Source organism: Lolium rigidum, chromosome 3 (genome assembly GCF_022539505.1).
Source record: "Lolium rigidum isolate FL_2022 chromosome 3, APGP_CSIRO_Lrig_0.1, whole genome shotgun sequence".
NCBI lineage: Eukaryota > Viridiplantae > Streptophyta > Magnoliopsida > Poales > Poaceae > Lolium > Lolium rigidum.
The window spans coordinates 94,215,198-94,241,172 of NC_061510.1; the positions used below are offsets into that span (position 1 = coordinate 94,215,198).

Consider the following 25,975-nt stretch of genomic DNA (forward strand, 5'->3'; position numbering starts at 1 on the left):
AGCATGCTGGGGCTGCAGCACAACCAGACCCAAAAGAAACGGAAGAGAAAGAGAAAAGAAAACAAATGCCGACACCGGAAGCTCGACAAGAACCAAACATTGCTCTCCTCCGACCGTTTCGCAGCGGCAGTGAACCAACTGTACCGGAACGCGTTTCGGTAGCCGAATCACATCGTCCCCTACATCGTTTCCGACTCCGAATCCGGGACAACGATTCCGGGTCGAGGGACGAGGCACCGTTCCCCGTTTCCGGCTACTAAAACAACGCCATGCCGGCTTAGGTATTGGAGCCGAATCGAAGGCTCGTTACAAGGTGATAGTGATCGTTGGGCGATCCAAGGACGTTGATATAATATTTTATTATGTCTGGGGCAATTTTCCTTCTTATGAACTTCTAGAATCGATTCGGATCCTTGTAGCAAAAGATATTTTTTACTCAACGAGATAATAATTAACAAAGGAACAATAATTCCAACACATTACTGAACCATGGTTTACAAGAAGATAAACTAGGTCATGGAGTATTGGATGATCGAGGGGCTACAGAAGTACAAAATCATCATTGGTCTTCAGATGGCGCATATATTGGCCGCCTGCCCGACGGGCATCTCCTCCTTGGAGCGCTGGTAGTCTTCCTCGCGAGCGGCTATCTGGGCGAGGCGTCTCAGGCGCTGCAGCTCCCAATCGCTGGCGGGGTGCTCCCAGTAGTCTTTCTCATTAGCAGCTAACTCGGCGAGACGTCGCAGCCGCTGCAGCTCCCACACGTTGCCGGGGTGCTCCCGGTAGCCTTCGTTGTCGAGAGCGGCTATCTGGGCGAGAAATCTCAGGCGCTGCAGCTCCCACGAGTTGGCAGGATGCTCAAACATCATGTGGCGCTCCTCCTCGTCGCGCTCGTAGCTTATCGCTTCCGCCCAGGCGATCGATCTAGAGATGTTAATTAACTTGCTGTTGTTCTAGCCTGGTTTCCTGCGTCAATGATTGATCGAGTAGGCCGTGTCTTCGATTTTATGGGGGCGCCAGTTCTAAACCCCGTGCCTTTCACAGATACTCGATCGGACTCCAAGACGGACACGGACACGCTTGGCTTGGGCCTCCGAGTTCGTGACGCAGCCTTCCAGAGAAGTGGCAAAATCGATCCTAGCTATTTAAAGCGCCGGAAAAAAACCATCTCCGAAACTTTAATGAATTTACTCTTTTGCTCGACGGGGGTTGAATTTGACTATAACCCGCCAACCTCCATGTTGGAAGAACTTCGCGTTTTCTCGAGCAAAACATATATTTTTATGTCAATACCATGGTTCTTTTTTTTTTGCGAATAGAACCCTAGCATTAAGAGAAACATTAAACAATACAAATCATCTCAACAAAAACAAAAATTACAACAACACCTAGAGATACCCTTCGTCTTCAACCTCCAGAGCGTGTTGACAGCACGCCGCCGCTGCTGCTCCTCCCTGAGACATCCAGACATTGTTAGTTGTGGGCGGGAAGTTGCCAACAGGTCAAAAAGACCACATCCGTCCTGGAGACGAGGAAGGACTAACCGCCGATGAATCTCCATGAAGGTTCGGAGATCCCCCAACCAGAAGAAGTGCTCGAGAATCACACCACTCCCACAAGCTTCTCGATGTCGTTGTCGAGATGGGGCTAAAGCCAAGGATATTTTATTGAAGAAACCACCGCCGCTACCAATTGAACGCCGCCCTACCAAACTAAAACCCTAAAACCAGGAGAACGGATCCCTCCCACCGATGAGGGCCAAGATCCACCCAACCTCCATGCATGGCCCGAAGGCCATAGAAGCGAGGAAGAACGGCATCGCCGACGGAAGGCGGCTGGGAGCCCGAGTCGCCTCGAGACCGCCTCAACTCGTGGGCTTACCTGTTTGGGCAACACCATGGTCCTTAACGTTGAACCCCTTCCAATATTTTTGCCAACTCGTAAATGACCAAACTCAGAGACGCTAGCTCCACTCCGTCAAAGCCTCCATTGGGCAGCCGAGTTTATGCTGCACCTAGCGTACATAAGACTATAAGAGGCTTCGCTGCAACCATACAAACTCGATCGAGAACATGCACATATTATTTGGGCTGATAATAAATTCAAAGTTGCTCATGTTATTCAGTTTAGAGACTTTAGAAATACAACATGATCGTGTTGTAGGAGTAACCCATTTAGCAGCAGGAGGAGGGGTGTTCAACACCATGAAACCTTGCCATTGACGTATAGCTGGTCAACCATGTTGTTGAGGTATAAATCTTCATTCCGCTCATCAGATGTATTTTGCTCAATCCAATGTATTTTGTGTTGACATAGCCTAGTTCAACGTTATAGAGGATGAAATCGATAAAAAGAATAGATTTGGTTAAAGTTTTGAAGGGAAGATATTTTTATCTGAACTTTCTTAGAGGGTTAAAATTTTCAATTCTAACAACGGCTTTTGACCATCGCTAGAAAGAAACCTTATTGTTTTCAAACCCCGGGTGACAACTTTTTTGGAACTTCCACTTGAAGACATTTTTGGAACTTCCCTTTTACTGTAGAACAAAATATTATGGAGATTTGTTTGGGGCTAGGGAGAAACATCCTTGAAGGGGTGGTGATCCTTCATAAGACGGTCCACAAATTATGCCAAAATACTTAATAGGTGATATTAAAATAGCCTTTCAAAAGGCTTATGACAAGGTCAATGATCTTTTCTTCAACAAACCTTGAGAACGAAAGGTTTTTTGTGAATTGTGGCATGCTTGGACACATGCTTTTATTATTGGAGATAGTGTGGCCATTAAATTCAATGGTGAAAATGGCCATTACTTCCAAACTAAAAAAAAAGAGCTAAGACAGTATGATCCATTATCATCCATGTTATTCAAAATTGTGGTAGATATGTTGGCCGCCATGATTGAGCGCGTAAAGTTAAATGACCAAATTGAAGGGGTAGTTCCACACCTAGTGGATAGTGCACAATCTATCCTTATAGTATATGTGACATGATTCTTTTTCATGAAACATGACTACAAAAAGGCAAAGAACTTGAAGTTAATACTATCATCGTTTCAGCAACTTTTGGATCTTAAAATCAATTTCGGTAAGGGTGAACTATTCTATTTGGGAAGCTCAAGACGTGGCCAATTAACATATCGAATTATCCAGTTTTGAGCAGGGACACTTTCCAATTAGATATTTAGATACTCCGATCATTATCTGAGACTATTTTTTTAATGGAAACATGTCGACTAGTGCTTTGGGAACAAGATGAGTAGTTGGAAATGAGAGTTAATTGATTCTCATTAAATTTAATAACAAGTACATGGTACTGAATATGAACTGCTGCAAGGAGTCCTGCATAGATTGCTTTACTTCCAATCTAGGTTCTTTTGGAAAGCCGACGGTGAAAAAAAGAAATGTTGATTGGTTAGATGGAATGTGGTTTGTCATCCGAGAGATCAGGGTGGTACTGGTATCCAAGACATTCATGTTAAAAACTTCGCCCTAATTATTAAATGGCTCTTCATGGTTCTTACGGAGGATGAGGTTTGGCAGAACCTCCTAAGAAGAAAGTGTATAGGCTAGAAGGCATTATCCCTTGTTCATTGGTAAACAGAGGAATCACACTTTAGGGTTGATATTATGACAAAAATAAATAATTCTTCCTCTTTAGATCATTTACTAATAAAGGCCACTCGAAAATTAGGTTATGGGAGGATAGTTGGTGTCGCCAACCTCAGGGCTGAGTGCAGTCCTCCTGGTAAGACGTCAAGTGCTGCAAGTGGCAGCACCTTGTAGTTTCACACACATACGGTGTTCAACGACGGTCCCGTCTCCGATCCAGTAGAGTTGCGGTAGTAGATCTTCTGGATTCGTATCCCACTAGCGCTCCCGCGTACTGGGTGGAGTCAACTTCCTCCGTGTGCACCTCTTCGGGGAACCGAGAGAGAGAGAGAGAGAGAGAGAGAGAGAGAGAGAGAGAGAGAGAGAGAGAGAGAGGGAGGGAGGGAGGGAGGGAGGGAGGGAGGGAGGGAGGGAGGGAGAGAGAGAGAGAGAGAGAGAGAGAGAGAGAGAGAGAGAGAGAGAGAGAGAGAGAGAGAGAGAGAGAGAGAGAGAGAGAGAGAGAGAGAGAGAGAGAGAGAGAGAGAGCGAGGGAGGGAGGGAGAGAGAGAGAGGACGCGCCCAAAGCCGCCCCGCCGGCCACTTAATGGGCTCCCTCCAGGAGGGGCCCATTAAGGTGTGATGCTCCTTTTAATTAATAAATAATAAATAATTAAATATTAATTCAGACATGATCGAGACGTCTCTCTATCAATGATCATTAGTGGGTTCTGAAGAACCATAATGATCTTTGTGTATTCTACGAATGTGTAAAATCGCTGAACCGCAAACGTCGAGTCCAATTCCCTTGTTACTTCGATACGACAAGGTCATTCAACTCGTTCCCGTGTGATATCATCCTCATGACCTAGCGTTGCGCAACTTGAATTGTAATCTCACTGAGTGGACCCAGAGTATATTCACGCGGATGAACAAATCCCGCTCTTGATACATACGTCTTAACTCATCCCTTCGGAATACCCAACACACACTTTATGATCATCATGTTACGGTGTGACGGTTGATGTAGTCAAAGTAGTTTTCGGTGATAGTGATTAGATATGATCTCATGGTCTAAGGATTAGGCTACTGTGCTTGCATAACTATCGCAACATGAAATTTGTGACTTGATCATGTTGCAATACTTATATTAGAAATGTATCATATCATTCACCAATGACATTACCCCATTGCCAATTGACGTATATGTCCATGATCGGGAAACTTCGATCATCCATTGACCAATGAGCTAGTTCACACATGTACCAAGCAGGTTTCCTACTGATACAGTTATATCATGGCACGAAACTATTATGAACTAATGATATATAATAATAAATACTCTTTATTATTTGCCTCGAGGACACCATATCCAACAGTTCTTTTGGGTTTCTTTTCGGTTTTATAGTTTATGCCTTTTTTCAATTATTCATAAAATGTTTGTTTTTTTAAAAATCACCTTTTAAATTGCCATATCCTTTTATTTTTGGATTCAAAATTTCAGAATAAAATATCTTGAGAACCGTTTTTTCAAATTACGAATTGTTGCTTTTCAGCACCTCTTGTCGAGATCTTCCAAACTACATCATGTTGATTGAATTCACGATACTTTTTTTTGTAATTTGTAAACTACTACGTACAAATGTACTTGCGATTTGTATGTAAGTGTACGTTTTCAGTGAGGTGTACTTCGGTTTTAGCATATTATGTGGGAATGAAGATGAGGAAGAGTGACACGGGAGGGCGGAAGATGCAGTTTTCCCTTTATTTTTCAATCTGAATTTCCAAAATAAAATATTTTGAGAATTATTCATCGAAATTATAAACGGTTTTCACTTTTTAGCTACTCACATCAAGATCTTTAAAACTACATCTTATGTTGATAGGTTTCTAGAAAAAAAATCTACTTCAATAACTATTACGGATTTTCATTAAGGTGTAATTTAGTTTTGTACCTCGGTTTCTATGTTTTTGTACTTTTGAGTTTGCTAGTTGACGTTGTACTTTAGACTTCCATTTTAGCCTACTTTGTACCCTTTTTTTACTTTATACTTGAAGTACACTTGTACCTTTGATTAGTGTTTTGTGTATTGTACTTCCTAAAAGAGTCGTACTTCCATACTTCGGTATTATACTTTGAAATTTTGGTAGTATTATTTGTACATTATTTTTCATCAAACTTTTTGCTCCTTTTCGTAGTTCATATTTTGTAGTTTTATTTTTAGTTTGTACTACTAACGAAGGGAAAACAGAGAAAACAGAGAACATACAGACAAAACAAAGTATCTATCTCGCTCACTGTGTTGGCCCACTCGCTCTCAAATATGCTAACTATGATTCCTCGTTGGCCGCCCGCTCTCAAAATGCTAGGTACGCTTCCTCGCGGGCTGGCTATATGTAGTACGGAGCGGGAAGCTTGTTGCGTGCATGACCTTCCAGGAGGTTGGTCTGGCGCGAGTGGCACCCGAATATATTGAAAAGAGTGAATTTGTTAAAAAGATAAAACAATCTGTTATTGGACCGGACCAGTGCAACCCACCAAGAATTGAATGTAGACATATTGGAAGCATCCCGGTTCGTCCTCACTACCCACCGCACTGACGCAAACGAAGCCCATACTCAAATTAAACGGTGCAGCAATAACTCACACAAATGGATTGAGCGAGTTGGCCCTGCCTAGTTGCACACGCTAATGAGCGAGTAGTATTCATTTTTTGACCGATTTTGCGTGGTTTTCGGTGGTTTACGAGAGGTTCTGCTTGTTTTTTCTGGTTTCGAAATTTGCTCAGATTTGATTTTTTTCTTCTGATTTGAAAAAAAATAAAATTCAAAATTGTTCCTATTAAAAATGTTCAAATTCGAAAATTACTGGCATTTAAAAATTATTCAAATTCGAAAATTGTTCAAAAAAAAAACTGTACATGTTATTGGGCTACAATTTAGAGCGGCCCATAAACGAAGGCATGCGTGAGAGCCTGGAAGAAGGAGTTGAAGCCGGAACCCTCGTCAGTTCTCGCCCTGCCCTGCTTCCCTTTTGAGCCGACACGCCCCCGCTCGCCCCTCCCAACCGACCCCAAATCAAACCCTACGGAGCCAGCAGCGGCGCAGCAATGGCGCCCGGCACCGCCAACCTGGTGCTGAAGCCGGCGTGCGACGCCTGCGGCAAGGCGTCCGACCTCTACGGCACGGCCTGCCGCCACGCCACCGTCTGCAGCTCCTGCGGCAAGGCCATGGCGCAGGCCCGCACGCGCTGCGTCGTCTGCGCCGCCCCCGTCACCAACCTCATCCGGGTACTGCCTGCCTGCCCCTCCCGCGGCCGCGGCTTCCCCCTATCTACTTAGCTTCTTAGTTCCGTGACCAATGCCGCCGCCGCCGCCGCCACCTCGTTTGGCGGTTTTCGGGTTCGTTTCCCCGTGATTGATTTCTTGTTGCCGCGGCACGCGCAGGAGTACAATGTTCGGGTGGATACCACCTCGGAGAAGGCCCTCTCGATAGGCAAGTTCACCACCGGCTTGCCGCCCTTCTCCAAGAAGAAGATTGCGGGGAACCACTGGTCTCTTCGTAAGGACGGCCCCGAAGGACGACACCTTACTGCCACTATGCGGGTACTAGTTCCTGACCATGGATGCGTGCGTGATCATTACTTTCTACGGTCCAACCTCATATGGTGCCACGATGCAATACCCTTTTGTTTGGTGCTAATCCAAGTCGAAATTTCTGGAATACTCTGTTGTGAGCAAACTTCCCCAATATAACTGTACTTGTTGGCAACCAGCTGATCATACATTTGCAGTGTAGTGCGTAAATACCTATATGAAACAAGTGGAGTCTATTTTTGTTCATCTAATGGCAAATGTACCTGCTAGAGAGGCCCTTCCTTCGATCCTGATAACTTGGCTATCATCTTGTTCGTGTTCCTGTAATCCTGTTAACCCGTGCGTCGCACATGTTTGACGAAACAGGAGAAATACAACAACAGAAAGCCATGGATATTGGAAGATGAAACAGGGGAACACCAGTACCAAAGCCAGCTCGAGGCATCACAGTCTGCAACCTCTACATACTATTTGCTCATGATGCATGGCAAGGAGTTCCATGCTGTTCCTGCTGGTTCCTGGTACTCACAGTTTGCTTCTCTTCTTCTTTTTCCCCTGTTTCATATCTACAATAATCACCACAAAAACGTAGTTTCCTGCAAGAGTAAGAGGTATTTCCCTACCAAGGGATACCGCTTGCAATTTTCAAAATTCAGTATTAATAATTGTGTGCTTCAAGGCCTCCAATAGAAAGTGATCTCTTTGTTACAATCTCCTGTGTCTTCTCAGGTATAACTTCAGTAAAATTGCACAGTACAAACAGCTGACTTTGGAAGAAGCTGAAGAGAAGATGAAGAAAAGGAGAAGCAGTGCAACTGGGTATGAACGATGGATGATGAAGTCAGCTACACATGGACCTGCTGCCTTTGGTTCCGATTTCAAGAACCTTGATGAAGCAAATGACAAGGTCGAATCCAAGAAAGAAAATACGAACAAGGATGGGAATCACCCTGATAAAGGCGAGGAGGAGAGAGAAGAGAGAGCTCCAAGGAGAAATGCCCATGGGCTTACCACTAAGGGCGTGGATGATGATGAGGAGGAAGGTGGAACAGAAGACTTTGATTTTGATGCTGAAATTGAGATAGGTATGCTGATAAAATACTATTGATATCTGCTAACATTTGACAATTCTTAAATTTGCCCCACTTTATGCAATAATATAGGACATGCTGATTATTATTGTATTCGAAAGAGCTGTTCATTCATCCCACAGCGGATTGTGTCCAACTAGTTACCACTGTGCCCTGTTATTCCAAAACCAATTTCCAAGCTCCAAAAAAATGTGATAGCATTAATGGATGTAAAAGTCATGGTATATCATGTGCATGATAGTACTTTTAAAGATGTTACAGAATTCATAAAGTGTTTTTTGAACATGGAATGCAGCGTCAACAAGTTGCACATACTTTCCGTGCTCATTCATAGTTAAACACCGCAAAGAAATATACTTATACATATGCGCAGTCCTCAATAGTCTTTGCTGGAACCTGCTCTTTATCAGGTGATGATTGGGAGCATGAAGAGGCCTTCAGTGATGATGATGAGACTCCTTATGTTGACCCAGAGGAAAGACCTGATTTAGCCGATACTGAAAACCCTGCTCCACCAGAAATTAAGCAGGTAGAAAGAAGTGCACATGCTTGTGCTCACATTATCAGTTAATATGCTAGGCCTGTTGCAAAATGCTGCAAGTATACTATTTACTAAATCTACAGACGGTACTGCCTTCACCAGAATTGTTGATAAATACATTTCTGATTGCAATGCTCTGTAGGATGATGACGAGGATGAACAAGGAGTGGGTAGCCTGAGCAAGTCCGGTAAGGAACTAAAAAAGCTGCTCCGTCGTGCGGATGGACAAAGTGAATCCGATGACGATGACCAAGAAGATACTGATGTAATGATCACCACTCCTCTTAAAACTTGTGTATGATTAAAGTTCATGAGTTGCAGGTGCACAAGCAGTTTTGTTGACTTGCTTTCATGTTTACTCTTATTCAGCAGGAAGATGAGCCACCATCTCCAGTACTTGCTCCAAAACTGAAAGATGAATGCAAATGTGAACCACAGGAAAACAACCCTGCTAAACTAACAGCAACTGGACTTGCTATTTGCACTCCACATGCACCTAGCTCCAATCAGAAAAGGAGATCAGGGGGTGATGATTCAAAAACATCTAATGGCCCAGCGCTGAAGAAGCCAAAGAAAGAACTTGTATGTCATGTGAAATCTAATATTTAATCATATAATTGTAACATTTCATGAAATTCTTTCTTTGATCGTCCTAAATGTGCTACAGGAAACTAAGACATTGGGTGTCAAGGAGGAGCCACTCTCTTCATTGCAACCTATTTCAAAAGCATTTGCTTCAGCAGGAAGTGTGACCAACACATCTACAGTAACAGAGGAGGAAGTCAGGAGAGTACTTATTGCGACTGCTCCTGTGGCACTACAAGATTTTGCCTCCAGATTTAAGCCTAGACTCAGAACTCCAGAGGTAAAGCATGCTGGCTTTGTGATGCATTTTCCTCTGAAATACTGTGTTCTAAATAACTGTGTGGTTTTTTGCTTTTCATACTAGTACTTCATACCATGGATTCATCTTAGTACCGACTTGTATGTCTTTCAGTGAATAGCACTTTGAGGATATATTGTTATATGTGCCCTATCAAATCAATGGATGCACGTTATTATCTTAATGTCTTGTACCCTCGTACTGCAGGACAAGAAGCATTTTTTTGAAATTGTGAAGAAAATTACCAAAGTGGATAAGACCAAAGGCAGCAGCTACATTTACCTCCGGGAGGAGTACAAATAAACAGACAGTTAACACACCTGTATATGCCATTATACCCTTCTAGCATTGCATGCGTTACTTGTGAAAACTGATGTAGAATACGCTCGGTGTAACTGGTTGCCCTTACTTGCCTGCTTATTCTTTTCATGCCCAGCTTGTAACCCCAAAAGAGATTCGTGCTGGTTGACTTGGTCTTGAAATTTCAATTTTGACCATTCATAGCTTACATATGGTCTGTAACTACAATTTTGTGATGATAGTAGCATTCCTTTTATTACGAGATATATAATATTTGACGAATTGTCCAAGGAGGATACTGTTGAATCTTGAAGTTCTATTAGATATGAATGTGCAGCCACGATTTATCATGAAAGATATATTGTTGGACTATATATATTGGTCGATCAGTCTGAATGCATGGCGATAAGAAAAGAGTTACTTCTACAGTCCTGCATTGGATAGTGGTAGCGTACAAGATATAGTTCATGATCATGTTTTTCTCCAGTTTTATTACAAATATCGATACATTATTGTAGCACATCATTTTTTATACTGGATTGAGCGAGTGCCCCTGGGCCAGAATAATGAACCGATGGAAAGAACTCATAGGCTAGATGATGAATTTGTGATTTAAACGCAAAGGCGATATTTGGAGAACTCATGGTGAACCAAAATGCAAATTATTTGCTTGGCTTGTCGCACATCGCAATCCGCACGTTGGCCAATCTTGCTCTTCAGGTATGGCCGCATGACCCCATTTGCAAGCTTTGCCATATCCACCCCAAGACGGTAACCATGTTTGCCATGATTGTTCCTTCACCACGCGTGTGAGGGATTTAGTCCTTGCAGACTACGCTGACATAGACGACAGACAGAGATCGTCATTAGGGGCGAGATCGAGCAGAGGGCTCTTTCATTCACATATGACCATGGAGAGACCAGGGGTAGTGCCTTGTGGGCTTTTCATTTTCGGTGAGCTTCGGCTGCACCTTTTTCTGTTTTCTAACCCACAAAGAGATAAGAAGTGAGCCTACCACATTTGAATTGAAGTGGATGTGCGAAGTAGTATAACATAGTAGGAACAACGTCATTGAAAATTGAATTCGGCTCCCCAGTACGTATGCTCCCTCCATACAAAACAGAAATCTAATTGTTATAAAATTATAAGAAAATTTTGGCATGTACATCCGGACAATCTATATACATTCGTACAGTTTTACGAAAACAGCTATTTTTTTATCAAAAACGCGTATTACAAAATAAAGGGACCCAAGAGCCAAAAAGTCACTCCTCAATGTCATCTTGTCGAAACTACAAATCAATGTCAGTTAGAACATCTTGAATCGCATCCCCGGAACCGTCTTCCAAAGAAATTTAGGACGGGGCAGACGTTTGACCTCCCCTAGCCACGTGCCCTAAAGTCATTTTCTATCCGGTGCGGCCTAATACGGTGTCCCGCTTCCCGTGCTTTCTCCCCATCTCTTCTCGCGTCGCCACTGGCTATAAAAGGCCGGCCCCACTCGCCATCGCTACCACACATCCACAACCCTAGCCGCCACCATATTTTCTCTACATGTGCTCCATGGCGGGTTCTTCAACTGGCCGCGGCCGTGGTCGAGGCAGCCGCTGCCGTGGTAGGGGCATGGGCATGGGCGGTCATGTTGCACTTGTCGTCGCCTAAGGAAGAGGATTGCTCCTGCAACAAATACTTCGAGTTCATTCTCTTCATCAACGACGACCCTTTTGGCAAGAAGAAGCTCCCGGACGCGTTCATCGAATTTCACGATGGCCGGGAGTCGGCCTCGGTGAACATGCGGGAAGGAGGCGGCAACTTCTACCGGTGGATGGTGGAGGTCTTGTTCGACGGGGAAGGCAAGATCTACCTCCACACCGGCTAGAAGAAGTACGCCCGCGGCCATGACATCGAGGTCGGCTGCATGGTGAACTTCTTCTACGAAGACGACAAGATGAGCGTCAATGTGTTTGACAAAGAGTCTTGTTGTATCCACTACCACGACGACTCATCAGGCGATGATAGCGATGACGATGGCGAAGAAGAAGACTGGGACCACCCTCTAGTCTAGGTTTTATATCCTATCTTGGTGTTTTCCAAGGTTTTTGTATGTTCTTCTTCGTCCGTTTCAAAGTTTTTTCCATGTAAAAGCGACGAAGCATCTCTAAAATTATGAATAAAGCTTTAATTTTAAATATAAAATTGGTTGGAGGCCGAGTTTGGAGAACGCGGTTGGAGAGGGACGCCCTTAAGCGCGGCACTAAAGTGCGGCGTCCCCTAGACACTTGATTTGATGCTTAATCTAGACATAATTTGAAGAACCGTCAGTGGAGATGCTCTTAGCCCAGCGACATCACAAAGGTACAAAGGTGCTTCAGAATGTAACGCCGTTCCTGAACTAAAATGCTGACGGAGCCTGGAAGAACGAGTTCTTGCCCAGCCCTGCTTTTGAGCCGACACGCCCGCGCCCAGCCTTCCTCCCCTCCGAACCGCCCCAAATCAAACCCTACGTAGCGAGCAGCGGCGCAGCAATGGCTCCGGCCGGCACCGCCAACCTGGTGCTGAAGCCGGCGTGCGACGCCTGCGGCAAGGCGTCCGGCCTCTACGGCACGGCCTGCCGCCACGCCACCGTCTGCAGCTCCTGCGGCCAGGCCATGGCGCGCGCCCGCACGCCCTGCGCCGTCTGCGCCGCCCCCGTCACCAACCTCATCCGGGTAACTACAGCCTGCCCCTCCCGCGACGGCCCCCTAGGTTTTTAGTTCCGTTGCTGCCGCCGCAGCCAGCGCGCGCGCTCGGCGGTTTTGGGTTTCGTTGCCCGCGACTGATTTGTTGTTCCGACGGCACACGCAGGAGTACAATGTGCGGGTGGATACCACCGCGGAGAAGGCCGTCTCGATAGGCAAGTTCACCACCGGCTTACCGCCCTTCTCGGAGAAGAAGATTGCGGGGAACCACTGGTCTCTTCGTAAGGATGGCCCCGAAGGACGTCGACAGCTTACTGCCAGTATGCGGGTACTGGTTCCAAATCATGGATGTGATCATCATTAACCTGATATGCTGTCGAAATTTTTGGTGCTAATCCAACACGCAATAAGGAAGCGCGCTGTGTCGAAATTTCTGCAATACTTGCTGTTGTGAGCAAACTTCCCCAATATAGCTGCAGTAGTTGGCGACCAACTGATCATATACATTAGAACTGAGCATATATATCGCACAAGTGGAGTTTATTTTGCTCATCTGATGGCAAACGTACCTGCAAGGAGAGCCTTCTGCCGTTGATTGTTACTTTACCCCTGATAATTTTGCTACAATGCTCTGTTCGTGTAATCCTGTTAATCGTCCGTCCCAAATGTTCAACAAAGCAGGAGAAATACTACAGCAGAAAGCCATGGATATTGGAAGATGGAACAGGGGAACATAACATCGGTACCAAAGCCAACTCGAGGCATCACAGCCTGCTACCCCTACATATTATTTGCTGATGATGCACGGCAAGGAGTTCCATGCTGTTCCTGTTGGTTCCTGGTACTCAAAAGTTTGCTTCTCTCCTTATTTTTCCCCATTTCATATCAACAATAGTCACCACGAAAACGTAGATACCTGCAATAGATAAGCTTCAAGAGGTACTTCCCTGCCAAGAGATTCGCTTGCAAGTTTCGAAAATCAGTATTAGTAATTATGTGCTTGAAGGCCTCAACAAAGTGATCTCTTAATTACAGTCTCTTTTGTCTTCTCAGGTATAACTTCAGTAAAATCGCACAATACAAACAGCTGACTTTGGAAGAAGCTGAAGAGAAGATGAAAAGAAGGAGAAGCAGCACAACTGGGTATGGACCATGGATGATGAAGTTGGCTACACATGGACCTGGTGCCTTTGGTTACGATTTCAAGAACCTTGATGAAGCAAATGACAAGGTCCAATCCAAGAAAGAAAATACGAACAAGGATGGGTATCACCCTGACAAAGGGGAGGAGGACGAATAAGCCAGAGCTCCAAGGAGAAATGCCCATGGGCTTTCTACGTAGGGCATGGATGATGAGGAGGAGGAAGATGAGATAGAAGACTTTGATTTTGATGCTGAAATTGAGATAGGTATGCTGATCAAATACTATCGATATCTGTTAACATTTGAGAATTCTTAAATATAGGACATGCTGATTATTATTGTTGGTATTCGAAAGAGCTGTTCGTTCATCCCACAGCGGATTGTGACCAATTAGTTACCAGTGCACCCTGTTATCCGGAAACCAATTTCCAAGCTCCAAAAAATGTGAAAGTATTCATGAATATAAAAGTCGTGGTATATCATGTGCATGATACTTTAAAAAATGCTATAGAATTCGTGAAGTGCTTTTTGAACATGGAATGCAGTGTCAACAAGTTGCACATACTTTCCGTTCTCATTCCTAGTTAATCACGGCAAAGAAATATACTTGCTTATACATATGCACACTCCTCAATAGTCTTAGCTGGAACCTGCTCTTTATGAGGTGATGATTGGGAGCATGAAGAGGCCTTCAGGATGATGAGACTCCTTATGTTGACCCAGAGGTAATACCTGATTTATCTGATACTGAAAACCCTGCTCCACAAGAAATTAAGCAGGTAGAAAGAAGTGCACATGCTTGTGCTCACATTATCAGTTAATATGCTAGGCCTGCTGCAAAATGCTGCAAGTATACTTACTAAATCTACAGGTGGTGTTACCTTCATCAGAATTGTTGATAAATACATCTTTGATTGCAATGCTCTGCTCTGTAGGATGATGACGAGGATGAACAAGGAGTGGGTGGCCTGAGCAAGTCCGGTAAGGAACTTATAAAACTTCTCCGTCGTGCTGATGGACAAAGTGAATCTGATGACGATGACCAAGAAGACACTAATGTAGTGAACACCACTCCTCTTAAACTTGTGTATGATTTAAAGTTCATGAGTTGCAGGTGCACAAGAAGTTTCGTTGATTTGCTTTCATGTTTACTGTTATTCAGCAGGAAGATGAGTCGCCATCTCCAGTACTTGCTCCAAAACTGAAAGATGAATGCAAATGTGAACCACAGGAAAACAACCCTGCTAAACTAACAGCAACTGGACTTGCTATTTGCACTCCACATGCACCTAGCTCCAATCAGAAAAGGAGATCAGGGGGTGATGATTCAAAAACATCTAATAGCCCAGCGCTGAAGAAGCCAAAGAAAGAACTTGTATGTCATAAAGTTAATATTTAATCATATAATTGTAACATTGCATGAAATTCATTTTCTGATCGTCCTAAATGTGCTACAGGAAACTAAGACATTGGGTGTCAAGGAGGAGCCACTCTCTTCATTGCAACCTATTTCAAAAGCATTTGCTTCAGCAGGAAGTGTGACCAACACATCTACAGTAACAGAGGAGGAAGTCAGGAGAGTACTTATTGCGACTGCTCCTGTGGCACTACAAGATTTTGCCTCAAGATTTAAGCCTAGAGTCAGAACTCCAGAGGTAAAGCATACTGGCTTTGTGATGCGTTTTGCTCTGAAATATTGTGTTCTTAATAACTGCATGGTCTTTTGCTTTTCATACTACTTCACACCTTGGATTCATCTTATTACCGACTTGTATCTCTTTCAGTGCATGCACCCTGCCGTATGTGCCCTATGCATGCACATGATTTTGATGTCTTGTTTTGTTATCCATGTACTGCAGGACAAGCAACATTTTTTTAAAAATTGTGAAGAAATTTGCCAAACTGGATAAGACCAAAGGCATCAGTTACATTTGCCTTCGAGAGGCATTTGCTTCGGCAGGAAGTGACACTAACACATCTACAATGACAGAGGAGGAAATCAGGAGAGTACTTATTGCGATTGCTCCTGTAGCACCGCGAGATTTTGTCTCCAGATTTAGGCCTAGACTCAGAACTCCAGAGGTAAAGCATACTGGCTTCATACCTTGGATTCATCTTATTGCCGACTTGTATGTCTTTCAGTGCATCCGCCCTGCTGTATATTGTTATATCTGCCCTATGCATGCACAGGATTTTGATGTCTTGTTATCCATGTACTGCAGGAGAAGCAACATTTTACTGAAATTTTGAAGAAAATTGCCAAAGTGGATAGGACCAAAGGCAGCAGTTACATTTGCCTTCGAGAGGAGTACAAATAAACAGACAGTTAACGTACCTGTATATGCCATTATATACCCTTCTAAACTTGAATGCATTACTTGTGAAAACTGATGTAGAGTACGTCGGTGTAACTGGTTGCCTATTCGTTTCATGCCAGCTTCTAATAACCACAAAGGAGTTTCGTTCTGGACTGCTGGTTGATCTGGTCTTGAAAATTGAATTTTGACCATTCAAAGCTTATATATGATTCGTAACTACAATTTGATGACATTAACATTCCTTTATCACGAAGATATAATGTTTGACAAATTGGTCAAGGACTCTTGAAGTTCTTTTAGATATGAATATGAAGCAACGGTTTATCACGGAAGATATATTGTTGGACTGTATATTTTTCGATCAGTCTTAAATGCATGATGATAAGAAAACATTTCTACACTAGTTCATGATTATGTCATTCTCCAGCATTATTACAAATTTTTTTTGAAGCAAGGAGTATTATTACAAATATGGATACATTATAGCCGTACATTATTTTTATACTGGATGGAGCGAGAGCCCTAGCGCCTAGCGGCCCAGCCCATAGACCAGATGATGAATTGTGATGATAAACGCAAAGACGATATTACTAGGTATCGTTACGTAGAGACCGACCTTCCCAGAGGGAAGTCGGCTCACGTTCATTTGACACGTGGCATCTGCTGCGCGGTCCCGCGCCGCCGGCGCGTACAACGATTCCCTCCGTAGGTACAGCCACGAATGCCTCCCCGCGATGTACGTCTCGTGTACACGCATGCACGAGAATCAAACAAAAACGAAATATGGCTGGCCCTTGTATGTATCGATCAGTACTTTCCCCGTACTTTCCCGTGTACTGGTTCAGTTCTACCAACTATGCATGCATCTACTCCGATACTGCATCATTCCACTACCTTCGTCTTTTTTTGTACTCGCTTTCGTCCGGAGTCGAGCTCACTATCCGATCCCACTTACGAACTTCACGCCTAGGAGCACTAAGAGTCTAGAAACAGTAGCTTAGTTTCCTTTCTTCCATGTGAATAGCTTACCAACGGAGAAACATGAAAGTACTACCCAAAGGTGAGATGGAAGTTTGAGAAGAGAGACCGCCTATTGTACACGTCTCCTTCTTTTCCTGACTCTAGTGAAGGTTTAGGCTTTCCTACCGAGGATCCTGGCAATGAAATATTCTTCTTGAAGGGGAAAGTGGGGGCTACTGAATCCAACTCAAGAAATCATGCTTTCCAGCAAAGCCCTGGACCTGCTGGAAATGTTCAATCAAGATTGGATTTGGTCGCGGATGATCCCTTATTTGAGTGATAAGTTCGAGTACCAATTTACTGTAGACAGGGAAAGAATCACCTGTTCAGTTCTACCAACGGGCAGGTACAGTCGTGCACACGAGTAAGTACAGTGGCGGACACGAACGAGTAAAGTACAGTCGCGCACACGGGTAGGTACAGTCGCGTACACGGGCAGGTATAGTCGCGCAGTGGCGCACACGAAGGAGTACAAGTACAATCGCGCACACGGGCAAGTACAGTCGCGCACACGAGTAAGTACAGTGGCGCACACGAACTAGTACAAGTACAGTCGCGAACACGGGTAGGTACAGTCGCGTACATGGGTAGGTACAGTCGCACACACGAGTAAGTACAGTAGCGCACACGAGACAGGTATAGTCGCGGACACGAACGAGTACATGTACAGTCGTCCACATAAGACATGTACAGTCGCGCACACGAACGAGTACATATACAGTTGCTCACACGAGTAAAGGGAAAAATGCACCAAAAATATTCAAAACAGAAGTACTTATCGGTTCATGCACGGGTACAGTTAGATACACAACACGAATACAAACATAATAGTATATGAAGTACGGAAAAAAAAAGTATCTTGAAACCTATCAACATGAGATCTAGTTTTAAAGATCTCGACGAGAGGATCTCAAAAGTGAAAATGGTTCGTCATTTGAACTTACCTCGAGATATTTCATTTTGAAAAAAACGAATCTATGAAAAAAAGGGAAAAACTGACGAACCTCAGCTCTTCTCTCTCCTCCTTCATCCCCACCTTGCTTCCCTTTGCAACACGTGGCGAGCAGGGAGACTACTTCCCAGAGATTTTCTGGCACCACATCGCGCCACTTGTCGCATGCGGAGCAAGTTCTCTTCCCTTCGCGAAGGTCGGCCTTTTTTTTAACGATTTTGGATATTACTGCATGTAACCTTTTTATTTTGAGGGTAATGCATGTAACCCTGTTCATAAGCACGGACAGATTGACTCTTATATTTTTGTACCCTGCTTTCAGTGGCGGAGCTTGAAAGAAATAGTTGAGCGGGCCAACTAAAAGAGATCACATTTTTTTACTACCTAAGAATTTTGGGGGAAAATAGTGTGAAAACTATCAAATAGCTAAGAATTTGGATAAATAAATAAAATTATACGTATAACCAACATACATGATATTTTAAACTGACTAATAAATTTTCTTAGATGGAACTGGCTAATAAGGAAGCTGCCTAGCTAGCAACGACATTTATCTGAGAAAAATCAACAAAGACCCAGTATTTCAGAAAGAAAATCCAAGAAACAGTTGGAGCAACGTATTGTGTCAAGCTATTTTTTATTGGGCTTTTCTATTGCTCTTTCTTCCTGCTCACAAGAGCTGTTGGTGGTCGCTGCGAGGCTTCTAGCCTGCTTCATCCCTAGCTGGCTTTGCCGGTCGATTGGGCCACCGATACTCTGTATACATAATTTTTACATAAACCCTGGGCGGGCCACTGCCAAGTTCGGCCCCTAAGTAGCTCCGCCAGTGCCTGCCTTTGTCTGCACTTGTCCTGGATGATTTGAATCAGGGAAATCAATATCCAACGACAGGGAGCCCAATAGCGCCCCCAATAGCAATTTGGAGGCCTGGCGGCAAAATTTGGCTCATACCGGGGCACCCAATAAAGCGATGGCGCTGTTTCGAGTCCAATAAAATCGCCGGCAACCCTGTGTTGGTCCCTTCGCGCGGGGTGCCGAATGGGCGCGCCGGCGCCTCGCGCCATGTAGGAAACCGCCCACGGGCCCGCCCATTAGTGAGGCATGGCACCGACTGCGTTTTTAAAGATGCGTAATGACGATTGCACCGGAAACTGAGGCAGCGAGGAGGCCAGACGCCTTACGAATGCCCACTCGGCGGCGGCCCAACTCCCCGCGTGGCATATGCGGGCCGGTGCATCTACTTTAAACCCCCCCTCGACACCACCATCTCTACCCAACCCTAGCCACCGCCGTCTCCGCCCAACCCTAGCCACCGCCGTCTCCGCCCAACCCTAGCCACTGCCGCTCGAATCCATTACCGGCAGAACAAACACACCGCTCGAATCCATGGTGCACAACTACGAGGCCGGCGGAAGCGACGCTGGTGGCGAGCGCTCCCACCAGTTCACACTCGATGAGGCACTGCTCTACTGGCACCACATCCCGGTGCCGATGGAGTACCGCCTGCCGCACGGCTGGCAACTGTCCACTGGCGGCTACACGGTGCCGCTGGCTCCTCCGGATGGACCATAGTTGTGCTCGCTCATCGAGGAGTGGAGAGCGTAGATGATGCCAGAGCAGCGACGCTCCCGGAGTGGGCACCGACGAGCCCAGAGTGGCGCCGCATGTTCCAGCAGGAGTGCGACGTCGAGGTCGCCAGGTCCGCTAGCCCTGACACCGGGCGGTTCAACCGCACAGGCCGCCGGAGCTGGTAGTTCGGTCACGACGTCCACAGAACGCTCACGTCGTACGGCTACCGCCAGCAGAGGCACGACAACCTACCTCGCTGGCCGCTGTACTTCCCGCAAGCGCAGCGCATGGCGGCACCGCCTGCGCGCGCACCGACACGGGCACGCGGGCGCCTCGAACTACGCCGCCCCAAGGAGGAAGACATGCACCCGCCGTCGCCGTCAGCGAAAAAGTGGTGGGAAATGGAGCTATAGGCGTAGGTACCATGGCCCCGACGACCTGGAGGACGCGCTGGGTAGCACAAGCTCGTTAGATGCTCCATCGACTAGGACTACCGGCAGGTGCGGGAGGCGAAGCTCTGGTCCGCCAAGGACTCCGGCAACTTCGCTTACCTCGCCGCAGCAACTCCTTCTCCACCACCGGCACCAAAAGAGGGGGATGACTAGGAGTTCTCTGACGATGACAGCGGTGGCGACAGTGCAGAAAGCGGCGACAACAACGCCTTCAGCTGCCGGTAGTTCAATTTTTGTATTCGCCGAAATATGCCGTCATTTGTTTTTTCGAATTTCACTTCTGTTAGGGTCTCTATTTGAGGTGCGCCGGTGTAGGAAACCTTCCCTAAATAGAGGAAGGCGTGCCTGCGGCCCCGGTAGGGAACTGCCGGTGCCTACTGTTGTGAAGTGTATATGTGGATTGCCTAGCTCCTTCCATCAGTTCGGACATTTGGTTCAAGTGGCTAGTGCATGAAGCTGAACATGGTATCAGAGCCCAGGTCTCAAGTTCAAATCCTGTCTTTCACATGGTTTTCACAATTAAGCCAAAAAATTGTTGTTGCTCCCCTCTTTAGCCACCGCTGTTTCGGTGTGCTCTTCTTCTTTCACGTGTTGACTTTCTCTTCTCCCGTCACACGCGAGTGGGGGTGTTGTGAAGTGTATAAGTGTATATGTGGATTGCCTAGCTCTTTCCATCAGTTCGGACTTTTGGTTCAAGTGGCTAGTGCATGAAGCTTAACACCTACATGGGGCCGTCGGTGGAGATGCTCTTAGCCAACAACTCGGTTGGCATTGAAAATTTGTAATATGGAAATCAGCACATCAAATTCTGAATTCAACTCCATTCTGCTGCTGTGATTTTCCACATAGAAACAAAGAAATAATACGTGGGCAAAATAAATGAATTCAGCCACATAAATACTGTTTACACCACAAAATAACTTCCTAGACTGTTCACTCTCTTGACTCTCGAGTCTCGACTCTCGAGCATGGTTGACCACTTGACCTAGAAGCACCCAATTCTGAAAATCCTACTTGCATCAAAGCATAATAAGATATATATAGTATCTATAAAGTTTATCCCCACTAAATACATTTAATGTTTGCAAGCTGAAGTTTGGTGCAACCACATCACCTCGATTGTTCTCATCCATCGGATTTCAAATGTGTGGTCCCTGTTAGCCTCTATTGCTAATAGATGCAACCCACGCTATCTCCTTTGTGTTAAGACCACGTCATCTCTATATTAGCAGACAATTTGCTCAAGCCGGTGTGTATTCAGTAACCAACCCACTCAAGATTTACTTAACCACGCGTCGAGGTTCCCTTCATATTCATCCCATCTACTTAACCGAGATCAGGGCCGAGCATCATCTGCTGCGCTAGATCTTTTTCCCATTCCACGCTCTCCTCCAGCACCTATATGCGTCTGCGCACACTCCCTGTCCCACGGGTGAGTGTGGTCTACCAGCTAGCATATGAGGGCGCTGATCGTCAGAAGGATTGCTATGGCCGTGTATAGCGGCTAAGCAAGTTCCGTGGCCTTCACCCAGTCTTGGTGTTGTTGCCGCCGTACGCCAGCCTGAACCCATGCAGGAGCAGAGGAGCTGCGACATGAAGCCCAGGTGGTGACAGCCTCAAGATCCAAGGGAGAAGAATACATGCCAAAGGGAGAAGGTGAAGGCACAGCAACTGAGATGAATATAACTCCATGAACCAGTGTCGCGGCGACTATCTTTTTTTTTTGCGAAAAGGATCAGAATGCATTTATCCAAGATTCATACAGAAAAGCCCAGAAACAAAGAGAAATACAAAAGAGGTCCTTCTAGGCTTCCGCTTCGTCTCCGTGAGGCAACACGCTACGCCGGCATGGCCTCCCGCCACTCCTCCATGAAACCTTGGACTGGGAGGAGACCCCAGGCGGTCGGGGGGTCGACGCTCCTCGGCACCAGGGTGCCTCCATCTTGCACCGCAGACGACGAGGCGATCTTGGACAAGCACAACCAAACCTTCGAGATCTACACGAACCGGCACCACCGTCCCACGGCCACCGGCGAGGGGAGAAGTCACCCGAGAGCTCCTCCGAGCGTCGAGCGAGAAGAGGGCAGCAGATCCGCGACGAAGCTCCTCGGGAGCCGCACCATCGGAGGAGGAGACCACCGCCGTCAAAAGAAGCCACTCCGGCACCGCCACAACCTCCACAGCGCCGCCGGCTAGCCACCAACTACTACCTACGCTATATACACGCCGAGATCCGTCGATTCCCCATCCTCCCGCCGCCGGAGCGACTGCCGGAGGGTGAGAAATCGAGCGGATCTGCGACGATAAGGTGGGAGCAGGAGGGGGGTTCACAAATCGCCTTCCTTACTGTAGACGGGAGGAAGGAGACGGTCCAGGCTCGTCTGTGTCGCGGCGACTATCAATCTGGTGAGAGGTCCGATCCCTCGGCCCCTGTCATTTGCTTAACTTGCATCAATCTCCCCATCCTCTGCGATTTTAGTAAAAGAAAAAGATAGTCTGTCAATGAATCGTGACTAAAAGTGCTAGATTGGGAGTGTCGCAACACATAGCTGCATGATCAGAACATTATTTATTTATTTTTATTCCATATGGAATGCCAACATAAAGTTTGCCAAAATGGCAGGCTAGCTTACTTTCCCAAGAACAGCCAATAAGTAGCATGCTTCTGAAAATAGATTGTAATAGTTTCTCTAATCGCGGTTGTTATTTCCCATTTGCAGATTAGTGGGGAAAAGTTTGAAACGCGAAAATAGTAACGTGATGTGATTCATTAAAAAGTTGTGGAATGAAGGTGACAAGAAGCAGATCAAATCAAGAGCTTTGAGTATCCGACTTTTGCCTTCCTCACGTTCTGTTCTGTAAAAAAAATACTACGGATATATGTTACTCGGAAAAGGTTAGGCAAAATGTATGCCACAGATAGTTTTCCAATCATACTTGATAGCTCCGGTCTTGAAAACCGGTATAGTTCTAGGAACTATCCAGGGTTCGAATCCCTCTCTCTCCTTTTGCTTATTGAATATGCTTGTTTTTTGAATTTTTTATCTTTATTCTGTCCCTTATCTTTCTTTCATAAAAAGGAATGAATGGCTCGGCTAGATGGAATAACCGAGCCAGAACAGAAAAAAATAAAACATTAGAAGAAAACGACAGCTCCAAGAATTTCTTTGTTCTCAACGCCCCCTACTTAGAAGAATTAGCCACTTCAACGATCTTCGATGGTTATAGGGGTATCCAAAGTACAAACCTGATGGTTGTTTGTTATCCCAACCATTCTTCCCAGCCCCGATACCGATCAGGAAAGGGCTAATTTCTAACAAAGTTTTTCTCTTGTTGATTCCTTTCCTATTTCTAGGTGTAGTGCTTTTATCCCCTATGCTGCCTATCTGGTACTAATAGAGTAGAATGGGCCTGGCCTCTAATCTATAACCTATCCTGTAGGTGTAACCTTTCGCTCAATACTAAAATCCATAATTGAAGCATCTGAGGCCCATTCTATAATCATGTGAATCACTTCAAATAGATAACCGCTGGAGTGAGTCAAAATTATTCGTAGCGATGATATATTTGCATGACTGTGTATTCGTAGAATATAGTGCTACCACTTTCCGCCGCACCGCACGGGGAGTAGTTATAATATAACATGTTATTACAACCATTCTACTTCTCTATTGGTTGTAGTAACATCTTTTTTTTTTCCAAACGATCCATTGGATCGGATTTCATTACCCAAGGATAACGAAAACAGAGGTTTAAAACATGCCTCGGCATGTTTCACAGCACCACAACACCACTACTGAAACTATTACAGAAAAAAGCGCCGCTTAATGCTAGCGAAGGACAGAAAGAGGAGTTTCATATCACATGGCCAAATAAAACAACACAAACAACCGACATAGGTAAAAGCTTTATCTTAAAGTGACAGGAACTGACAAGGACCGCCATGAAACATCTTGATATCTTGCCAGCAGCCACTGGGAGGAAGGGGAGGAGAACGGAGGAAATCATTCCTGTTCTTCCAGCTCCATATTATCAGCTGCAACCTCCACATTGGTATCCTTGATCTGAAGAGGACACTGTGTTTGTCCAGAGCCACCAGGAGCAGTAGGAGAACCCAGATTTGTTGCACTAGCAAGCCGCATCAGACCATCAGCGCCTGCGTGTAAGTCCTCAGCATCCTTCTCTCCATGTAGACATGCACAGTATTTCATAAAGACAATAGAGTAGCTGATTAGCTCCAAAGGACTATTGATCAACTTATGCTCAAAGCAGGCACGATTTCTAAGTTTCCAAATGGCCCAACAAATTGCAGCCAACCCCGCAATCTGCGTGTTTCCAGGTAAGAATTGGGGGAACCACAAGAAAAATTGAGTGAAGGATCGAGGTCTGGATTGAGCACCAATCATTCTACCCACAGCGCTCCAAACAAATTTGGCAGCTGGACAGGAAAAGAACATACGAGGAACGGATTCAACACCATTATAAAATTGACAAGTGGCACTCCCTTGCCAATTCCTCTTTACCAGATTATCTTTTGTAGCAATGGCATTGTGCTAGATCATCCACAGCCAAATTTTGATTTCTAAAGGAATTTTACTTTTCTAGAGATGTTTAAAGGTTCTGTCCAAACCTGCACCACAAAGATGATTATAAACAGATTTGACTATGGACTTCCCTCCTTTTGTCCATTTCCAGACAGGTTTATCATGTTCAGCTGTGAGGACAGTTTGAGACATTATTTGGTGTAGACCATGGATTTGACAAGCAAGGTCAGGAGTCATCCATCTTCTGAAGGAAAAAAATCCAATGCATATCAGCAGCCTCAGCCGACACATTTTGCTCAATACAGATATCATATATCTCTGTGAATCTATCTTTCAAAGGAATCTGGTCACACCAAGAATCACACCAAAAGCTTGTGTCTCTTCCATCCCCCACCTTCATCCTTCTGCCACACAAATAAATCTTTTTAACATGTAACATATCAGTCCACATGTGAATCCCCAGGTTTCTTTTTTGTATAAAACACTCCACCATGTCTCATATACTTTTGCCTCATAAAATTCTGCCAAGGGCCTGTACCATTCTCCAATTTCTACCACCACTTACACATCAAACTGACATTGAATTTGTGCAAATTCTTAATACCCAGACCATTCTTTTTCTTGGATTTACAAATCCAATTCCATCTCACAAAATGATACTTCCTCTTATCAGCACTCCCAGACCAAAAGAAGGATCTGATGGGCTTATCCATTTGTTCAATATTAGATTTATGAAGCAATCTTATAGACATTTGGTACACAACAACACTTGATAGGCAACCATTAATCTTAACCACTCTCCCACCAATAGACATGGTATTTCCCATCCAGCCACCCATTTTTTCTTTGTTTTCTCCCTCAGAAAGCTCATTTCAGTGGTATTTCTTGCACATACTGGAGTGCCTAGATATTTAATAGGCCAACTCCCTTGCTGACAATTAAACAAGGAGGCAAAATTATGTGCTTACACATCATCCTCTAGAATCATCATAACCTCACTCTTGTCAAAGTTAATTTTCAACCTAGACATGTACTCAAAAATATACAGAATTAGCTTCAAGTTCAAAACTTGTTCCTCACTATCTTGAATGAGGAGGATAGTGTCATCAGCATACTGGAGTATAGCAATACCATTTTCCACTAAGTTACTGGCTAAACCCGTGATTAAACCATTTTGCTGTGCCAAAGACACCATCTTGGAGAGGCTATTTGCAGCCATATTTAAAAGGAAAGGGGCAAAGGGGCCACCTTGCCTGACACCCTTGTAACTGGCAAAGTAAGGGTCAATTTTATCATTCA

General features: G+C 45.0%; 2 pseudogenes; both read left to right on the plus strand.

Moving 5' to 3' along the window:
- Window positions 1-6,803: 6,803 nt before the first annotated feature.
- Window positions 6,804-10,002, plus strand: LOC124697628 (annotated as a pseudogene).
- A 2,646-nt stretch (window positions 10,003-12,648) lies between these two features.
- LOC124697627 lies at window positions 12,649-16,244 on the plus strand (annotated as a pseudogene).
- Window positions 16,245-25,975: the final 9,731 nt, after the last annotated feature.